The sequence below is a fragment of the Hyaena hyaena genome, unplaced genomic scaffold (assembly GCF_003009895.1).
Source record: "Hyaena hyaena isolate Hyena2069 unplaced genomic scaffold, ASM300989v1 scaffold_461, whole genome shotgun sequence".
NCBI classification, from domain to species: domain Eukaryota; kingdom Metazoa; phylum Chordata; class Mammalia; order Carnivora; family Hyaenidae; genus Hyaena; species Hyaena hyaena.
This window is the reverse complement of record NW_024081095.1, coordinates 1,358,189-1,377,199: the sequence shown is the minus strand read 5'-3', so window position 1 is coordinate 1,377,199 and position 19,011 is coordinate 1,358,189. Positions and strand designations below refer to the sequence as shown.

The 19,011-nt window shown below is 36.0% G+C and overlaps 1 pseudogene; it reads right to left on the bottom strand.

The window, feature by feature from the left end:
• Window positions 1–16,958: 16,958 nt before the first annotated feature.
• LOC120246298 lies at window positions 16,959–17,677 on the bottom strand (annotated as a pseudogene).
• Window positions 17,678–19,011: the final 1,334 nt, after the last annotated feature.

Here is a 19,011-nt window from a genome sequence, read left to right as displayed (position 1 = left end):
TAAAAGTTTTGATGAGCTTTAGCAAATCATCTCATTATAGAGTTAATATTTTTTTTCAAGAAATTAAAGTGGTTGTTCCTTCTGTGAATGAACAGCTGTGGCCTAATGAGATTATCGCTTTACCATTCTACCAAGGGAAGCGAGAAATAGTAAAAGAAACATGTGAGGAGGCAATACAAGATCATGATTTCCGATACTACTAGTTAGCTATCAGCCAGTCACTGTTTTCTAAGTACGAAGTAGGCATGTAGGTAACTTTCATGACTCCTGAATAAAATTGAAATTATAGAGTTTTTAATTCCTGGAAAGGATTCAGAACACATGTGTTTCCCTAATGCAAGTGAGCTTCTGTGGTTCAAAAAGGGAAAGTACCTACTGCAAGGTCAAACTCACACCCCAAGCAGATAATTATTCCATCTGGTTGGACCTGACTTTAGTTACTGAGACATCATGAAAACTTAGTACTTTGCGCTTCCAAGTAAGCACAGCTTTGCAACCGACTTCACTTCTAAGCTTTAGTAGATTTGCTTCACAAAAACAAATTGTTTATAGTTTTAATATTATTTTATGTATCTTATTGATTTTTTCTGTCTAGCCTACTGGAATAAATGCCTCTTAAGATAACCAATGACACTTCAAAGCTAGATCATTTGTCTTGGTGTTCGCAGGAATTTCACTTAAAAAAATTGTCCCTAAAATTTTATTGAAATCTTTCCAGAAACAGAGACTCGTCCTCCTTCTGCCTAGGCTTCCAGGATTCCGGTGTAAAACCGCTGCCATTTGCACTGTACGCTAATGACAAGCTGGATGTTGGCATGAAAGCCAATATGTTCTTACACTGCTTTTTGAGACAAGTAATAATCAGTCTGTCATCAATGTCATGCTGCAATCAGGCTTTGACAAGGTTTGCAAATAACTTGAAAGGAATTGCTTATCCCTGAACACTGCAGATCAAAACCAGACCTGAACAAAAACTAAAAGTCTGCTGCGCGTCAGCTGCAGTCTCTGGGAACGTGCTGTGCATAAGCAGAGGGAACAACCAACCTCTGATCTCCTCCCCTACTCCATTTTTAGTTGTTTTTTTTTTTTTTTTATTAAGAAGGACTTTCTCTGCTACCAATCCTGGAAACTCACCATTCAAAACTATGGTAGAGCCACCTAGGATGCCCAGCCGATTGGAAGTCCTAGTTGTATTATTCTTGAAAATACTTAGGAAAGTAAATAACACTTCCATCCTTGGGGTGGTTTGTTTTCTTAACTCATGAGCTGCAGGCAGGATTTCTGATCAAATTCAGTAATGCTGTCAGTGAGGGGGACTGTGTGCGTGTGGGATTGAGGCACCAGTTGCTCTCTTTTCCTTCCCTCCTCTCCTCAGTCCTTCCCACCCCATACAGGAGGTTGGATGTGTATTAATTTTTCACTGCTGTTCCTGACATTTGTTAACTGGTAAGCTTTTGCAGTCTTAAGAAACAAGTGTAATATATACAACTTTGAGAACACTTAAATAAGTTAAACTTCTCAAAGTTTGAGAACAATATGCCTTGGGAGAAAAAAAAGATTTCCTGAGATGTGTCAGCTGGTCACAGGTCTTCTCAGAACTTTAAAACATGTTTGTACTCCGTGGTTGCATAAAGAGCTGGATAGACACATGACATGTGGACTTAAGCATTCGTGAATTATGCCTAAACCATGAGCATAGATCTGAGATATGAATTTGTTGTTGATTTTATTTTAGCATAAGAGAAGAATTCAGTTCAATTATCTTGTTGTTGTTTATAAGGAATCTTGAAATTCAAGTGTTACTGGGGAGGCAAGATATTCAAAGTTAAGTGAAGGTAGTAATGAAAAGAAAAAAACAAACCCATTGTAAGTGAAAAGACTACATTATAAGAAGAAGGGAGATGTAAAATATATATAAGGTCTTATTTCAGGTGATGAGGCTCATTTGAGACTATAGGCCTTATAGTCCTAAAAAGAACTGTCCAATAAAGTGTCATTCAATAAACAAATGCTGAGCACCGTAATAGTGGCTCACTATCATGTTAGATACAATGAGAGATAAGCATAATGTATGAGAATTAATCCCTATTTTTTCAAGGAGTTTATAATCTGGTTAGAGAAAAAATGCTAATGCACATAAACATGTAGCAGTAACTTTTTGAAAGTGCGCAAAGTAAGCACTGAAATATGAGACAAGAACCACTCTTGAACTACACTGAGGACCTGTAACAAATATCCATAAGTAATTTCTTTAAGCCACATTTGTATATCCCCCAAATTTCCCAGTCTTCTAGGCTTACTTGTTACCATTTAACTATAATCCAAGTCCCATTCTCATGAGTCCAGGAAGTTCAGACCCCATCTCTGTCATTTCTGAGGTCCCCATAACGTGGGCTGCACTTATATACCTAGGCTGTCACTTGTCACCTCTCAATTCTGACTGCAGAGCTGGGATTCTTCAACAATTGCCTCTGTCCATCATTGTCTCCCCTGACTGATCCTGTTCTGTTTGGTCAATTTCACCCCAAGCCATGAATATATATCCACACTTTGGCTTCCCTATAGCAGTTTACCTGAGACTATTAGTTTAAGAAATTGAACTGAAATTGCATCACAGAATTATAATGTGGAGGAGGTCTTTTAAAATTGGTTATAAAGTAGCATGTCTCTTTAAGTATACCACCCATGCCTGCTTTTTTTGCCCAAGCCACATTACAAGGCCCTTTTGTCTTCTCCTGGAATCAGAAACCCTTCTCTCCCAACTATCTAGATCTCCAGCCTCCTTTTTCTGGGTTCTTCTGTGCAAATCCCAAGATCAGTTAATAAGACATCTTAGGGGTATGGCCCTACTCAGAATGAAGTCAGACTTCTATATAACTGATAAAGCCCTTTAAACACTTTCTATTGAGCAAACTTTGGAACCCAGTATTATAATTGACAAAAATTTTTAAAACAATCACATTCCTGAAAACTCTACGTTCTTATTCAATGACAAAGTTCCATGTAGCAAAGTTTGTGTGCTTCTTCACATAAGTTTTTCAGCTCCCAATATATAATATTGAGGTCTGTAAATAAACATATTTATTCTTTACCTATTTCCCAGATTCATCTTTGTTTCCCTTTCCATGATAGTATGAAAAAATTAAGTAACCTAGAATTCTCATTAGAGAACCTTCTCCCTTATGGAAAACTACCGTATGATTGCAATTTAGTTATTCTGAAGAAGCCATAAGGAAGTCATATTTTAAATATTAAGTAGGAATCTCTTTAAGTATTGTGCGTCTCAATTCTATTTCAAATAGCTCAGCAAACTTTCAAATTAATCATAAAGGACACTGATAGTTTTAGGAGACTCAGAGGTAACTGGGCATAGCATCAAGGACAGAGATCTGTTGCAGCATACTAGAGACTTCTGGTGGGCTTACATTATTCCACTAAATCATTCGTCCGACAATATTTTCAGAATGCCTGCTCGGGTAGGGGCTGAGCTAGAGCTGATTACTAAGTTACGAACAAGAAAGTGAAGTACTGACCTTCAAGGAGCCTGTACAATAATCAAAAAGACAAATGATGACCAAGGACGGAAATAAATAAATAAGTAAAATCTTTACAGATTGCTTGACTGCAAAAAAGGAGATAAAGAGTGTTATGATAAATTGAAAATAAATTCGAATGTTCTTAAACATGTGAAAACAGTCTAATCTCCAAAATCAGAAACAAATATAAGGTAGGACTATAGTGACTGCTTTTTGTACCTACTTATCAACAACGACTGAAAATTTGATAGCACATTTTGTAAGTATGAATAAAAGAAACGGGTATTTTGACTGTGAATAAAAATCAAGTCATCCTGTATGGAAAACAGTCAGGCTATATCTATCGATATATAAAAATATGGAACCCTTATTTGACCCTTATTTCAGAAATAGAAATATGGCTTATAATTTTTTTCTCATTTGCACAATATGTGGTGTCATGTTCAAGGTTATTCATTGCAATGTAGTTTCAATCAGCAAGGTTTGGAAAATATCAAGACATCCATCAACAAAATACCAGTTTAATAAGTTATACTACATATATAAATAAATTAGATGCAATGTAGCCATAACATAGAATAAGAACACAGTTTTTTGTTTGTTTGTATTCATGAGCCAATTTACAAAAGTGTTAATAAAATATTAAGACTGTACAGTTTATATACTAAGCTAAAGAGAATGTGTATATTTTTGTTTATATATACCTAAAATATCTCTGAAAAAAGTGGAGTGGAATTTTTTCCAATGTATATGTTTCCTTTTGTATTTTTAAATTTTGAATTATGTGACTATATTACCTGTTTTTAAATATTTATATATTTTTATAAAGATAAAAATTACAAGTAGTGTCTACTATGGAATTGACATTATCAGCCCTGTAAGTTAGAGGGTCTAAGAGCAAAGTTCTTGAAAAATTCATTATGTAAGATCCGACTAAAGACTACACATTAGAGTCTATTAGGTTCAAGGTTCTATGCTCTTGGAATATAAAATCCAAATATAGACCCTGTTCTTAAGAGAATATGTTTTGGTAGAGGAACTGGATATTTCTATTAAAGGAAAATGGTGTTAGATGTAATTAGTAGAAGTACAAAGACTTTTCAGTTTTACCATATCTTTCAAAGGGTAGTTACCATGAATAACAGTTATCATGAAGTATTAGGTTCAAATAATTGCCAAAAATTTCTAGTATATTATTTATAAAATATTGTTTATTTTATGTAAACCAAAAGTATCATGAGGCATCCCCTTCAAATATTATTGGCATACATATGATGAAAACTGTTCATTCCAAGGATATAGAAAAGGAATTCTGACTAAATAGCATTGTCAAGAGATAAATTAGCTTTTTAAAAATAACTAGATCATGGGGGTGCCTGGATGGCTCAGTTGGTTGACCAACCAACTTTGGCTCAAGTCATGATCTCACAGTTCATGAATTTGGGCCCCACCTCAGGCTCTGTGCTGACAGCTCAGAGCCTGGAGCCTGTTTTGGATTCTGTGTCTTCCTCTCTCTCTGCTCTTCCCCTACTCGCACTCTGTCTCTTTGTCTCTCTCAAAAATAAACATTAAAATAAATAGACAAATATAATGATTTGTTTACTTGCTATTATTAAGCATTTCTTTCTCTACTCATAATTTTTATTAAATGGTTTTGAAGGTACAATGATGTATGCACACTCCATATTTTTTGTTATTTTTGTTTACAAATGTGCATATTTGAGATAAATGGAAGATCCATAATATCCCCCCAAAGGCAAAAGAAAAAAAGTAAAAGCAGACATGAGGATTGAAAACAAAGCTATAAGGTTACAAATGTAAATATCATAAAAAAGTGATTTAAAAAAAGCAAGATCTGATCAAATATTCCCCTTGATTTGAGAGATGGATCCAGAATTTGTGGAGCTTAGAGTACATATAATCAGGCAGCAGCTTTTTAAGAATAATAGTAATATATTTACAAATGCAAATTTAGATACAGGGCCTTGGAATGGGCCTTTGCAAGTGAGAGACCCTGAAACTTAACGTTCTTTTGCTTCACAGAAATCCACTCAGTTTCTCTAACAAAATAGCATTTTCCTTAAGCCTCATTCTTTAGGTTTAATATGAATATTTATTTGGGGGAGAGGAAATATATATCAATAAAGTCATTAGTAACTAAAAGAAGTTTTCCATTTCACTATTTAGATTACACTCTAATTGTTTTGGGTTTTCTTCATGTAAGAAAGTAAAATGAAACCTGCCATATGAGATTCAGAACAGACCAGAAATCTCCACTTGCAGAACATAGCATCTTGCAGTCCAATTTACATACTGTTCTTTTAGCCCACGTGTGGAAATTCAACAATGATTTTTTTCATTCCCCACAAGTGGTTTGCAGTAGCAGTTCTGACAATTCTCCTACCATCAAGCATTTATTAGAGTATGAGAGCACACAGCTCTTTTCCTTCTAGGAGTGTGTCTCCTTTCAATCTTGACTGCAGAGGTATGCTCAATTTCCCCTGATAGTAAGGAAAAGGCAGACATCTCTGAGTTTTCTCCCTTTCATTATGCCAGGTGCGGGCGGGGTAGGGGGAAGAACCAGCTTCCACTAATTCTGGTAACCGCGTTATCTGACTCTCAAAACAAGGAAAATGACGGGGAAGAGAGGAGGCAGAAGTTCTGAGAAGCATCCCCTGGTTATTGTTGCTAGGGCAACTGCTACTTAGCATCCTCCAAATAGTCATCTTCTGTCACACTTGGGGTATAATTCACAGACATACAACACATCTGAGTGGATTGGGGGGGAAAAGGTGGGGGAGGGGACAAAGATTCATGTAAATAAATGAGAGAATTAAATAGGCACATAAACAAAAGTGCATGCCTCATATTTAGAAAGAAGAGAGAGGAGACAGGCATATGAGGAATACAGTTTTGAAGATGAGTGCCATTGCTAAATATTAGTGTTTCTCTTATTGCACAAATTAGTTAGCCTCTATGCATTCCCAGTAATTGTCTACCCATCTTCCTCCTTCCTTTTAGAAAAATCCCTTCTTCCTCCAAATACTAGTCTTCTGTAATATGACTTCAAACTAAACATGTGCAAAGATGTAGATGTCATTTTCCTTTTTACAACCCTTAAGAAAGCAAAGATAACTTAAAAATACTTCCTCATTGTTTAGCAGAATGTCTGACTCAGAAGCAGGCCTGGCTTTGTCATGAGAGAAGATAAAGCGTTTATTTCCCAAATAATCATTGACAAAAACAGACACAAGTCCTGAAACACCCTTAGTCAAATCTAAGTTGTACCCTTCATTTTTCTTATGCCTTCATTTCGTAGAGCCAGGGTGTCTGTTTATCCTTTCGAATCACTGTTTCTTCTTATTAACATTATAGGAACTTTATCTTACACATTGTGAAAAAAAGGTACCATTGCTCAAACCATAAAGCAGAAAAGAAAGCCTTAACGATAGCTGTCATCAAAGTCACATAAAACCCCAACAGTTTCAACCTCTTCTAAGTATTCACTGGTGTCAGCATCATAAAAATGTGCAGAAAATTCATATCAATGTATCACATTTACAAAATGAGTTTAATAGCAAATGCATTTTTGGAAGCAAGTGGGAAGAAGTAGAAAGATTTTAACCAAATACACTGAATGAATTAAAAAACCCATAATGGATTAAAGAGGATGGAATAAAAATCAGAAAAAGTTACTGTTGTAATGGCTTCAGCAAAAGCTTTTCTTTTCCCTTTAAAGAGAATTGCTAAAGTTCTCCTATGAAAACCAAATAATATACTTCCATATAATCAAAATAATGAAACCAGATATTAAGCAAATAAAGGAAAATAATTACTTAATTACTAGGCTTAACATTGCACATTGGTTCCACCAAATCAGTCAAGCTTCAGTATTATTTCACATGTTTATCTTTTAATAGAGTCACCCAAATTTTGTGAGCCAAGGCACTCACTGCTTGAAACTCTAGAGGAAGGATAATCACATACTGGTAGCCATAATAAAAATGATAGTTTACTTTTGCTAAGCATTTATTATCTGCCAGGCACTATCATATAATCTCTATAGGGATTACTTCATTTAATGCTCACATGACAATTATGAGGTAAACACTGAATTAAATTATTCTTATTGTACAGATTAAGGAATTAACACACACAGAAACTATGTGATAGGCTCAAATTTAAATAACAAGGAAACGGTAGCACCAAGATAGAACCTGTTTTCTACGTCAGTGTCATATTGGTTGGATGTCCACTCTCTACTTGGGCCCATGATCTCTTTTCACCTGGAGTATGTCTGTGCATTTGGGCTACAGCTTCCCTATCTAACTCCCACCTTTTATATGTCAGATGTTCCTGACTTTCTTTCTGGAACTCTGGTTCCCACCCCAGATCTCTTACCACACTTATATTTGCACTGAACCCTAATATTGCATGTTGAAGCAACTAATTCTTCCCCTGCTTATTGGCTTCATTTCACCTAGGTAGAAATCTAATCCTTGGTAATACCTTCTGCTTATTTCTGCTTTGTTTCTGTGTGTCAATTGGATTTGCATTTCCTCTGCTTTGCACTTAGGGAGTTGTTTGCAGCACCTCTTCCCTCTCCACCACACACACACACACACACACACACGACTACACTACCCCTTGATAATTTTTATGCTTATTTTCAATATACAGAATAGAATTACCCAGCATAACATAACTTGTATGCTGCTATTAAGGATCAGACTTTCATGAGAATAAAATCTGAGCATCTTGAGAGGAATGACTTCTTTTACTGATTTCTATATCTGCATCTCAAATAAATACCTAGTGCTGTTCCTTATGCACAGAAGATTTCAATAAGTGATTGTAAATTAAATGGGATCATATGCCAAGAAACTAGCTTTTTAATTTACATTAATGAGTATACTAATCAGGATAAGCTAGGCTGTGCCCTAACAAGCACACCCAAATCTCAGTGGCTTTTCATAAGAAAAGTTTATTTTTTACTCACCTAGTCCTTGCCTTGCAGGGTATCAGGGAGACTGTGTTCATCATAGTCACCCACATTACAGGCTGATAGAGCCTCCATCTCAACACATCCCATGTGGCTAAGACAGGAAAAAAGGTTAATATGGCAAAACACATAGCTTCTTTAAATTTCTGCCCAGAAATGACATACATAATCTCCACTCACATATTACTCATCAGTGTAAAACAATATGGCCACCCCAAACATCCAGAAGTGTAGGCAAGTGCAACTTTCAATAGTATCACATTGGAGATTAGGTTTCAACAAATTTTAGGAAGACACAAACATCTGGTCTGTACACTTGGATACTGCCTCTGTTTCATAGCATAAGACATGGAAAGAGACTATCAGTAAAGTAATCAGGAAGCAATGTGACCTAATATGTCCCTTAGTGAGATAAGAATATATTATCTAAATTCACTTCCTCTCTGACACTTAAATTTGTGAACTTTATGAACTCAGGTGTCCTCTTTGTGTCTAGCCTAATACCCCTTGATGTTTATGTCTAAAAAGGCTGACAGTGTATCTGAAAAAAAAATCATATACAGATTATGTATATAATGTGTGTATGTGCATGTGCATGTGCGTGTGCGTGTGTGTGTGTGTGTGTGTATAAAAGGAAACACACATACACAAAGAGAGAGAGGGAGAGAGAGAATGCATAAGCAAGTGCTGGATAAATCCAAACTCTAATGCCACTCATAAAATCTCCCAATAATGAATACAAGTTGTAGTTACTTTAATAAAGGTGTGATCAAGATGTAGTATGTTCAGATTTTCTAGTAGGAAGATCATTTAATCAAAGATCAGATTCTTATTTAATACCACAATTCACACATGGTATAGGGAGTCAGCAGTTCCAAGATTATCTGCCCCCCAAAGTGAGCATATTATATGGGTTGGAGACAGGGTAGGAGATGGCTCCTTTACCCAATTAGTACCAGTTTTTTTTTTTTTTTTTTTTTTTTTTTTGCAAGTAATGAGAAAACCCTGCTGATATTCTGGAAAGAAGAAAAAACTAAGGTCAGCCTGTGATTATATTTATACAATCATAGTTATTTGATTTTTCCATGACATGGAATTTCTTTCCTTTGAGTTTCACGTATGCTTTATAGAGTATTTCTGAAATGTACACCAGGAAATTCAAGTAGTCTAGTAATGGTTTCTGAACATCAGACATTCTTCTAAAAATGTTACTGTATCCAATATCCTGCCTTATAGTGTATATCTATACTGTGGTTACTCCTGGACATCCAGACATAACTGAGCATTTGGGGGATTACAAATGGGACAGGGGCACTGGTGGCTCAGTCAGTTAAGCACTCGACTCTCGATTCTGGCTCAGGTGTCCTCTCCATTTCTTGTGAGATCAAGCCCCACTCACTGCATTGACAGTGCATGTAGCCTGCTTGGGATTCCCTCTCCCCCTCTCTCTGCCCCTCCACTGCTCTGCCTCTGTCTCAAAATAAATAACTAAACATTTAAAAATTAATATATATTATATATAAATAAATATATATTAAATATATATGGGATATATATGTGCGTGTATATATACGTGTGTGTGTGTGTATATATACATGTGTGTGTGCATGTGTGTATGTACATGTGCTTGCATGTATCACATACTTCTAGTAGTAACACCTCTCAAAGGAAGCCACAATTCCAACTAAGGGGATGGGAAAAGAATTCTCACTCCTCTGAAGTGAGAATTTGAAAATAAGCACTCTACAGTATAAAGTTTTTTCCTAGAGGGTTTGCGCTTATTGGGAGCTCAATATATATATATATGGGACAAAATTGAGAAGCATCTATTTGCAAGGAGGGTAAGAATTCTCCTAGGAGAAAAATGTACTCTTAAAGTAACATGGATTGTGCAACCATGACTTTGACTTAGTTACATGACCCTAATAGTTGAAAGAGAATAGAGACTCTGAGTACAGTTTGACAGCTGTTGTAAAAATCTGCTGCTGGCCCATGCCCTTGAATGCACACTCATATGCCAGGGAGGAAGAAACTTTAGGGTACACTACAAGGGCAGATTTACTGAACTCTGTCATATACCTCAGCCCAAGAAACACTGTCTTTGAACCTCACGAAAGGAGGGCATTTTTCCTTATAATCTCCTCCATGGTCTCCACACTGCTTTGGGGTCCCCTAGGGCTGAAGGAACCACTAACAGTTAATATCTCTGCTCAGAAAAGCTACAGAGAGAGTACCACAGTCTGAAGTGGAAAGTAAGTCATGCCAGTGCACGTTACACCATACTGGCAGAGTGGAAGCACCTTCAGAAAGGAGATGCTGGATCTGGGTAGCACAGAGCAATAAGGTGCTCACCACACCCAGGGAACAGCAAATACGCTGCCAGTGGAGGGACTGGAGCCCTTGTCAGAGGGTAAACCGCTCTGCCCAACATAGAGGCAAGACGTGGCAGAACATTCCAGATCTGAGGATCCCTAGCTTTGGATAGCGGCCATTACAGCACAGAATGGCTACGCTATACAGGGCAGGTTTTGAAACTGTCCAGTTGTCTACTTACTTTACATGTATATTTACTTTTAAACATTTTCAGACACTGAAAGACTAACATATATGAATCCAAAGTCTTTGCAAGAAGCTAAAGTATATGTGTTCTTAGTAGATGAGGACAATCATCTTTCTTATTAAATTTTCAAAAAATTTTTTGAGGGAGGAGAGCATGTGCAAGGAAAGGCCAGAGATAGAGGGAGGCAGAGAATCTTAAGCAGGCTCCCTGCACATCACTGAGACTGACACGGGGCTCGATCCCTTGACTGTGAGATCATGACCTAAGCCAAAATTAAGAGTTGGACACTTAACCCACCACACCACCCAGATGACTTTCTTATTAATTTAGATATGTAAATGACTTCATGTATACTTATAAGCTGCTGAGGTTGAAAAAGTTCAAATTTCTTAGTGTCATCATTTTCAAACTTAGATGTTTGAAATACGCTCTATATTTGTTAATGGCAGTTCAAGAGGCAATTTGGGTCCTCCAGAAATTTTTGAAAAGCAAACCAGAGAACAGAAAACTTTCAGAAAGGGTATAATTTAAAAACTGAGCTTAAACATGTTACATAGACTGTTCCTAGATTAAGTCACAGGGAACAATCCTTCCTTACCTAAGTGTTCTGTGCTTTCCATGATCTCTGTTTCAATTATCTTTTGTCCTAATAGTTTATTTTCTAAATCTTGACAATCCTTTTGAAAATAAAATTACTCTAATTTTCTACAAAGAACATGCCAAGTCAACAGCTGTTCTGGAACTTTCTTTGTTCTTTTTTTTCCCCTCTGCGTGTGCACATGTGTGTGTGCATGTGTGTATGTACATGTGCTTGCATGTATCACATACTTCTAGTAGTAACACCTCTCAAAGGAAGCCACAATTCCAACTAAGGGGATGGGAAAAGAATTTCTGAATCTCCTCTGAAGTGAGAATTTGAAAATAAGCACTCTACAGTGTAAAGTTTTTTCCTAGGGGGGTTGCGCTTATTGGGAGCTCAATAAACATTGTTGATGATAAAATCACATTTTTACACATTTAATTACAGGTTAAATGTAAAGCTCACTTGATCTATTATCCAAGATGATGAAAAAAAATTGCTTCTATGATGCCTAATAGGCAAATTCAGTTTCTAGAACCAGGAAACATCATAGATCCCACGATATCCTTAATGCCTTTTATTAGAATTGGATATCTTTATCCGGAGAGTCGCACTGAGTGGAAAATTTGCCTCTCTGAAACATCACCCATTAGGCCTAATGATTTTTCTTGAAGCATCACAGAGAAAGTGATTTCACCCAACCTATTTAAGGTGATTTCAAATATTTTAAAGCAGTCATATATACGCATTACGTATATACATATAAAGCATGCATTATATGTACAAACATTTTAAATCAGTCCTTATATACACATTAATACATTATATAATGCATTATATAATAAAGTAGCATTATATAAAGTTTATGTTAAACTTTAAGTTTAATATCTCCAATTTCAACATTTATTTCTTTACGCTTGACCACCTAGGCCATTCTTCCCTCTATTTCACCCAATTTGTCATGACCTTGTTAAACTGTGATCCTTAGAATTGAATGCAAAGTTCCAGATATGAACTAATCAGTATTCATGGTTCACTCTTTCAATAAATACTTAATAAGCATCTATTATAAGCCAGTTATTATAATAACAAGGACTTGTGGTTAAACAAAACACATAGTCTTTACTTGCCTTTGGAGGCTTAAAGTCAAACATAGTGCTGGGATTGTGGCAACGATAATCATTAATATTAAATTACAATGGTGGTAACTTTACATTAAGAATAGGATGGATGAAATGTCTTCCTTTGGACATCATAATTCTATTACAAAATGTAAATTATGTCAGTATTTTTAACATCCACATCAAAGGTTTAATTAATATAAAACTAGTGGTCATTCATGTTTTCATATAATTTGCTAATAAGATCAGTCATACAAATAAATAGACATATCCAACATTGAATTTCTTAGAATGTGTGAAAGAAGCAAAACCAGGGAAGGAAGAGCCGAAGGAAAAAATGATAAAACATCTCCAGGTTTCTGATAAATTGTAACTTATAAAGGGAAAACATATGCTTGAGCAAATAGAATAAATAAAATAAAAACCTAGAAGCTATTATACTTAGAAAGTAAAGAATTTTGGTTTTCCTTGAGATAGCTTTGCACAGTGGACAGAATACTGAAATAAAAATTAGAAAAATGGACATCAATCCAGATGGTTGAGGCTAAAATCACTTATTCTTCTTGAGCTAGTATCCTCATAAAAAATAGGGAATTTAAAATTTTCCTTCTTCCCTGATTATCATCATGAGTGCTAATTCATTTGATAACATTGTGAGAACAATATTAAATAATGCATGAAAGTGCTTTGAAAAGAATAAGCCATAATGCAGAGGTAAGTACTTGCTTTTACAGAGGAAGGAGAGAAATTGTGATGATAGCCATTAGGGAATAACAGGTGTTTACTGACTCTCCAAACATAACCAGCTATGAAATGGTGCTATCAATACAAAGTGCAAAGCTATGATCCTGAAAAAAAGGAACACATGTTAAGTAAACTCCACATTTACCTTAGCTTTCTATCTGGGGATACCTTCCAAACTGGGCAGTTGAGAAATGGAGACAAAAACAGACCAACAGCATTGCTGGACAAACAAAGAAATCTTTTCATGATGACTTAGGCTTCTGCATGGGGCTGACACTTATGAGACAGACTGCTGGGGAGGAGAGACATACACAGAGAAGGATATCCAGAAATCTGCAGGGGGCTCTTTATTTTATTTATTTATTTTTTAAATTTTTTAACATTTACTTATTTTTGAGAGACAGAGATGGAGCACAAGTGGAGGTGGGGCAGAGAGAGAGAGAGAGACACAGAATCAGATGCAGGTTTCAGGTTCTGAACTGTCAGCACAGAGCCTGATGCCGGACTTGAATTCACAAGCCGTAAGATCATGACTTGAGCCAAAGTCGGATGCTTAGCTGACTGAGCCATCCAAGCACCTCTGCAGGGAATCTCTTTAGATTCTTTTATGAAACACTAAGTTGCATTTGTTCGGGGTGTGACATCTTGGAATCTGAAAGAGATCTGAACAGGAGCTGAATGAAAATTCTAGATGTTTCTCAGTGCCAAGGATACTAGAGTTCTAAGCAGAGTAGATAAACCTCAATGAAAACTAGAAGACTTTTATTTCAGACTTCAGAAAGATCAAATTTAGGAGTAGTGTTATTCCAGATATGCCCAAGCCTTACAGGATCAAGCTGATCTGTGAGTGAATTAACCACTTGCCAGAAGAATACTTAATATTCCTTAAAAGAGGCCATATAATTTGGATTCCAGCAATATAACATCCATAGTACCCAGCATACCAACAAAATTACGAGGCATATGAATAAACCAGGAAAAATGAGGAACAATCAGTACACCCAGATATGAAGATGGCACAGAGAATGGAATTATGAGACAAAGACACTGATACAGCTATGATTAATATGTTCAAATATTTAAAAGACAAAATGGATACAATAAATAAACATATGAAAAAATCTTGGTAGAGAAAGGACAAGTATCCAAAATACGTTCTAAAACTGAAAAATACAATATCTGAAATGAAAAAGAAAAAAACACAGATTGGGCACTGCTGAAGAACCTAAGAGTCAATTGAAGACAGTCCACAAAAATGAAGCAAACGGAAGCACAAACTGTAAAAGAATAAAAACAAATTTTAAAAAAGGCCTCGGTTACCTACAGGTCAATATCATGCACTGATAAATACTTGTAAAAATGTTTTTAAAAATATCAGCCCACGTATCCAGCAATCTGAAAGAACCACAATTCACATAAACACAAAGAAATCACACTTAGGTACATCATTGTCAAATGGCTAAAGCTCAATGATAACCTGAAAAATCTTAAAAGCTGCCAAGTAAAAAAGACACATTATATAACAAGAAAAACTGACAAGAGAAACCACTGACTTTCTAAATAGGAAATTATATATTTCAGAAGACAGTTAAACAACGTTTTAAAATGCTGAGCTTTTTAAAAAACATGTTAATCTAGAATTCAATACATTGCACAAAAAATTATTCAAAAATAAAGAGAAAATGAAAACATTTTTGTCAAACAAATGCTGAGAGAATTTGTCACCAGCAGACTTAAAATTCAATGTTAAAGAGAATTCTTTTGAAGGAACAGATACCAAATAGAAACTCAAATTAATGAGAAAGAATAAAGAGAAGAAGTGATTAATATCTGGTTGATTTGAAATATGCTTTTATACTTTCTTAATCTTTAAAAGACTGCTTTTTAAAGTAAATAGTAATAGCATTGTATTTTGAAGTTTATAATATATTTAAATCAAATAGTATGAAACAGCAGCACAAAAATAGAAGAATGGTAAAGAAAAGTATATTGTCAATATGTTTTGCATTTAGTAAAGATGATAGACTATTACTTTGAGGCAGAGGGTGATAAGTTAAAAATATACTTTTTTAAACTAAAGATAAATGGAGGAAGTGTAGTTAGTTATATAATATAGGAGATAAGGTGGATTTCTAAAGGTACTTGAATAATCCAACAGAAGGCAATTTATTTAATGAAGCAGTAAACCCCTAATGCCAAATGATAGGGGAAAAAAGAAAGAACAAATGATAACATAGAAAACCAATAAGAACATGATAACTTAAATCCAATCATAATCATAATTATATTATTTTAGGGGGTCATCTGAGTGTATATGTATGGCATAAAAGAATTTCAATTTTCTGTTTTCATAAGGGAAAAATCTCAAGTATTTGTAACTGAGTTTCACATTAATTGGTACTTTATTTTCTTAAAACCTAAACATTGTTGGTGAAGACGAAATCCACTCTGGAGTACAGATCTTGCCATTTAAAGTCTAGGTTTTGAGGTGTTTCTGAGTCTTGGTAAAATTTTATCCAAGAAACATAATACATACATATATACTCAAAAACATGAACCATTAGAAAATGAAACAAGAAATCAAGTGATTTAAGTTTTGGCAGCCCTCATCTTTTTTTTGTTCTTTCTTTTTTTTTTTTTTTCAAGTCCATTAAAGACTGCAGAGGATAAAAGAATCACTGGTTCTAGGTCTCTCTGGGATAACAAGTGACTTGAAATTAAAAAAAAAACCTACACCCTGAAATAAGGTCAGGTAATACCATTCCCTGCCCTGCTACCAAGATAAAAAAAATATGAACAATTAGTAACAATTCTTAGTGACAATTCAGGATTCAGCTTTATCTCCTACCTGCCCAATCAGTGGGCAGTTCAACATCCTGGTATTCTTAGACATCTATACTTGTGTATATAGATATATCCTCTTGTATTAGATGACAACTGATTTTTTTTAAGTCCAGGTAGAGAAAGCAGCAATCATTTTAAACTAAACTCCTTCTACGTTTTTTTGATTACTGTTCTACTTGCTACCATTCAGCAAAAAGCAAAACATCTATAGCGTCCATCTCAAATCTTATTGCTTTACAACTGTGGTACACCTTCCATTAAAAATAAAAAGATGAAGCAGTCAATCGGTGATTACTTTGACATGACTTTGGGAAGGGAGAGAAGAAGGGGTGATGGTAAAGAGAAGACCAATAGACAAAGAAGATAATTAAACATACAATGGTTTTCTTTAAGAGGGAGAGAGAGAGAGAGAATGTTGTGTTCAAAAAAAGGAAAAAAAGCATTGAAAGCCCATGAGTTGAAGCCAGAGCCAAAAACATGTTCTATCTTAAGTAGGTTTTCTTTTCTTCCCCCCTATTTTTTTTTCTTTTTTCTTTTAAATAAAATTTCCTCCCAAACTGTCATCACTCTTTCAATCCTTGCCAGACTTGGCCTCATCTTCAGATCCTTTGTCCCCAGATTTCTCTGGTGTAGGGTCTGTGGAGGGTTTCTTTTCTGGAGAGATTTCTGGTTCCTTGACTTCTTTGGGATGAGTCTTTTCCCTTGAAGGCTTTGAAGCTGTGGGGCGACCTATTTTTCCTTTTGTCTTTCACAGGGCTTGGCGTCACTGTAGCCTTTAGCCTGGGTCTGGGAATTTTCTTTTCTTTTCTCTCAGCTTTGTACTTCTTAACCACCTTTTTGTTTTTCTTTTTTGAGCTGTCATAGTCACTATCATCATCATCTTCCATTAGGAAATCATCATCGCTGCCCTAATCTTTCTTCTGGAATGGTGCCTCTGCCTCTTCTTATTCTTCCACTGCCCACATCTTCCATGAGCATCTCTCCCTATCTGGAAGCTGCTTAAGAGGCTGCCTGCTATTCCTGGTGAACATTTTTATGATCTCTTTCATCTTCACGGTCCTCCGCAGTGTGAGAATCATCCTTCGTGGTCTTCATGTCTTTTTCTTCTGAGTCCTCATAGCCTTCCTGTTAATTCTTTCCAGATCACCTCTTAACTTTTAGCCTCTTGGGGAGATGGTCACATTTTCTTAACTGGAAAAGGCTGACACTCTCCCATAATCTTTATCAGCATCATCAGATTCCTGACACAGAAGAATCAATGACCTTTCGATTTCTGACAGGCTGAGACATGTTCACTGCTGAAAAAGGACTGAATCCAGAAGCCAAAAACCAAGACACACCCATCTCACCCTACCCCACCCCACCCCATGCACTTGCCACCACACACCTTTAACTTTGGCAGATGGGGCCTTGGCCACAGATCCCCAAGCTACTGGCTTGTCAAACTCTGCTACTTCTTGATTCAGCACCCCTTAATCAGATGGCCCCACTGCCCCCCACTCTCCTGTCTTCAAAATGAATGAATCAAACCAGCCCTCATAATTATATTAAATGCCAGTAGACAAGACATTCCAATTAACAGATAGATATATCTAATCTGTCAGAAATACAGAGTAATGTTCAACTCACAATATGGCACAATTTGAAGAGGAGACCAAACAGCCACTTAGTGTCAATTTGATATTACACCCCTTTCACCCTGGCAGTGATTCATCTTGACTAGAATTGACATATTTCTGTATATTTTCTGCTTCATAAAACCTGTCAGCTCCAATACCCAAATGTTTACAGAACATTATATCTTCAAGCATAAACATAGCCCAAAACCAAAGGACTGATTTTACAGTGAGAAGTATGGCAATGGGCACCCAACAATGGAATCCACTGGTCTTAATGCATATACCATCACTAGAAGCTGCTGGACTGACCTTTCAGTAGCACGGCTTATTGAAGTTGTTATTGAGGCACAAGCTCGCATATGTTATTATGTGAAGATTAGCACCACGTTCAAGTGTGCAATATATATTCTTAATTTGTAACCAGTGTATGATGCTATGTCTTCAATTAATAGGAATAATAAGTCTAGAAACTAAGATGTAAAAGTGAAAGTGCTGACCTGCTTATCATCACTTTTCTTAACCCATGCATCAGGTCCTTTCAATACTGACCTCAGTAAAGGTCTTTGCAAATCCTGATTTTCCTAATGGTTAACTCCTCTAATTGGTACCAGCCAGAGTCTCAATACATTTTATTCTCTGGAAACTACCTTAGAACTCTGAACTCATGCCCCAAAAAAAAGCAGAAACACAGGGAGTCACGGACTTGAGGGGCAGTTTCCTTGATTATCTCAAGGAGCTAGAGCTACTGTAACACAATAGACGAACAAGTTTAGTGCTCAGATGACACACTTAAACATTTTTTGGTGCCCCATTTGCACAATATTACCAGTTAGTGAATAAGTGTAGCAGCCACATCCAAAGAATGGCTTGGTGACCAGGCTCTCAGTACCTTCATATATGAGGTTCTTCATCATTCCACTAAGTAAGCTTTCTAAATGAATTTATTTTCTAGCCAATGTGAGGAGAATCTTGAATGGCTAGAACAAGATGAAGATGATGAGTATC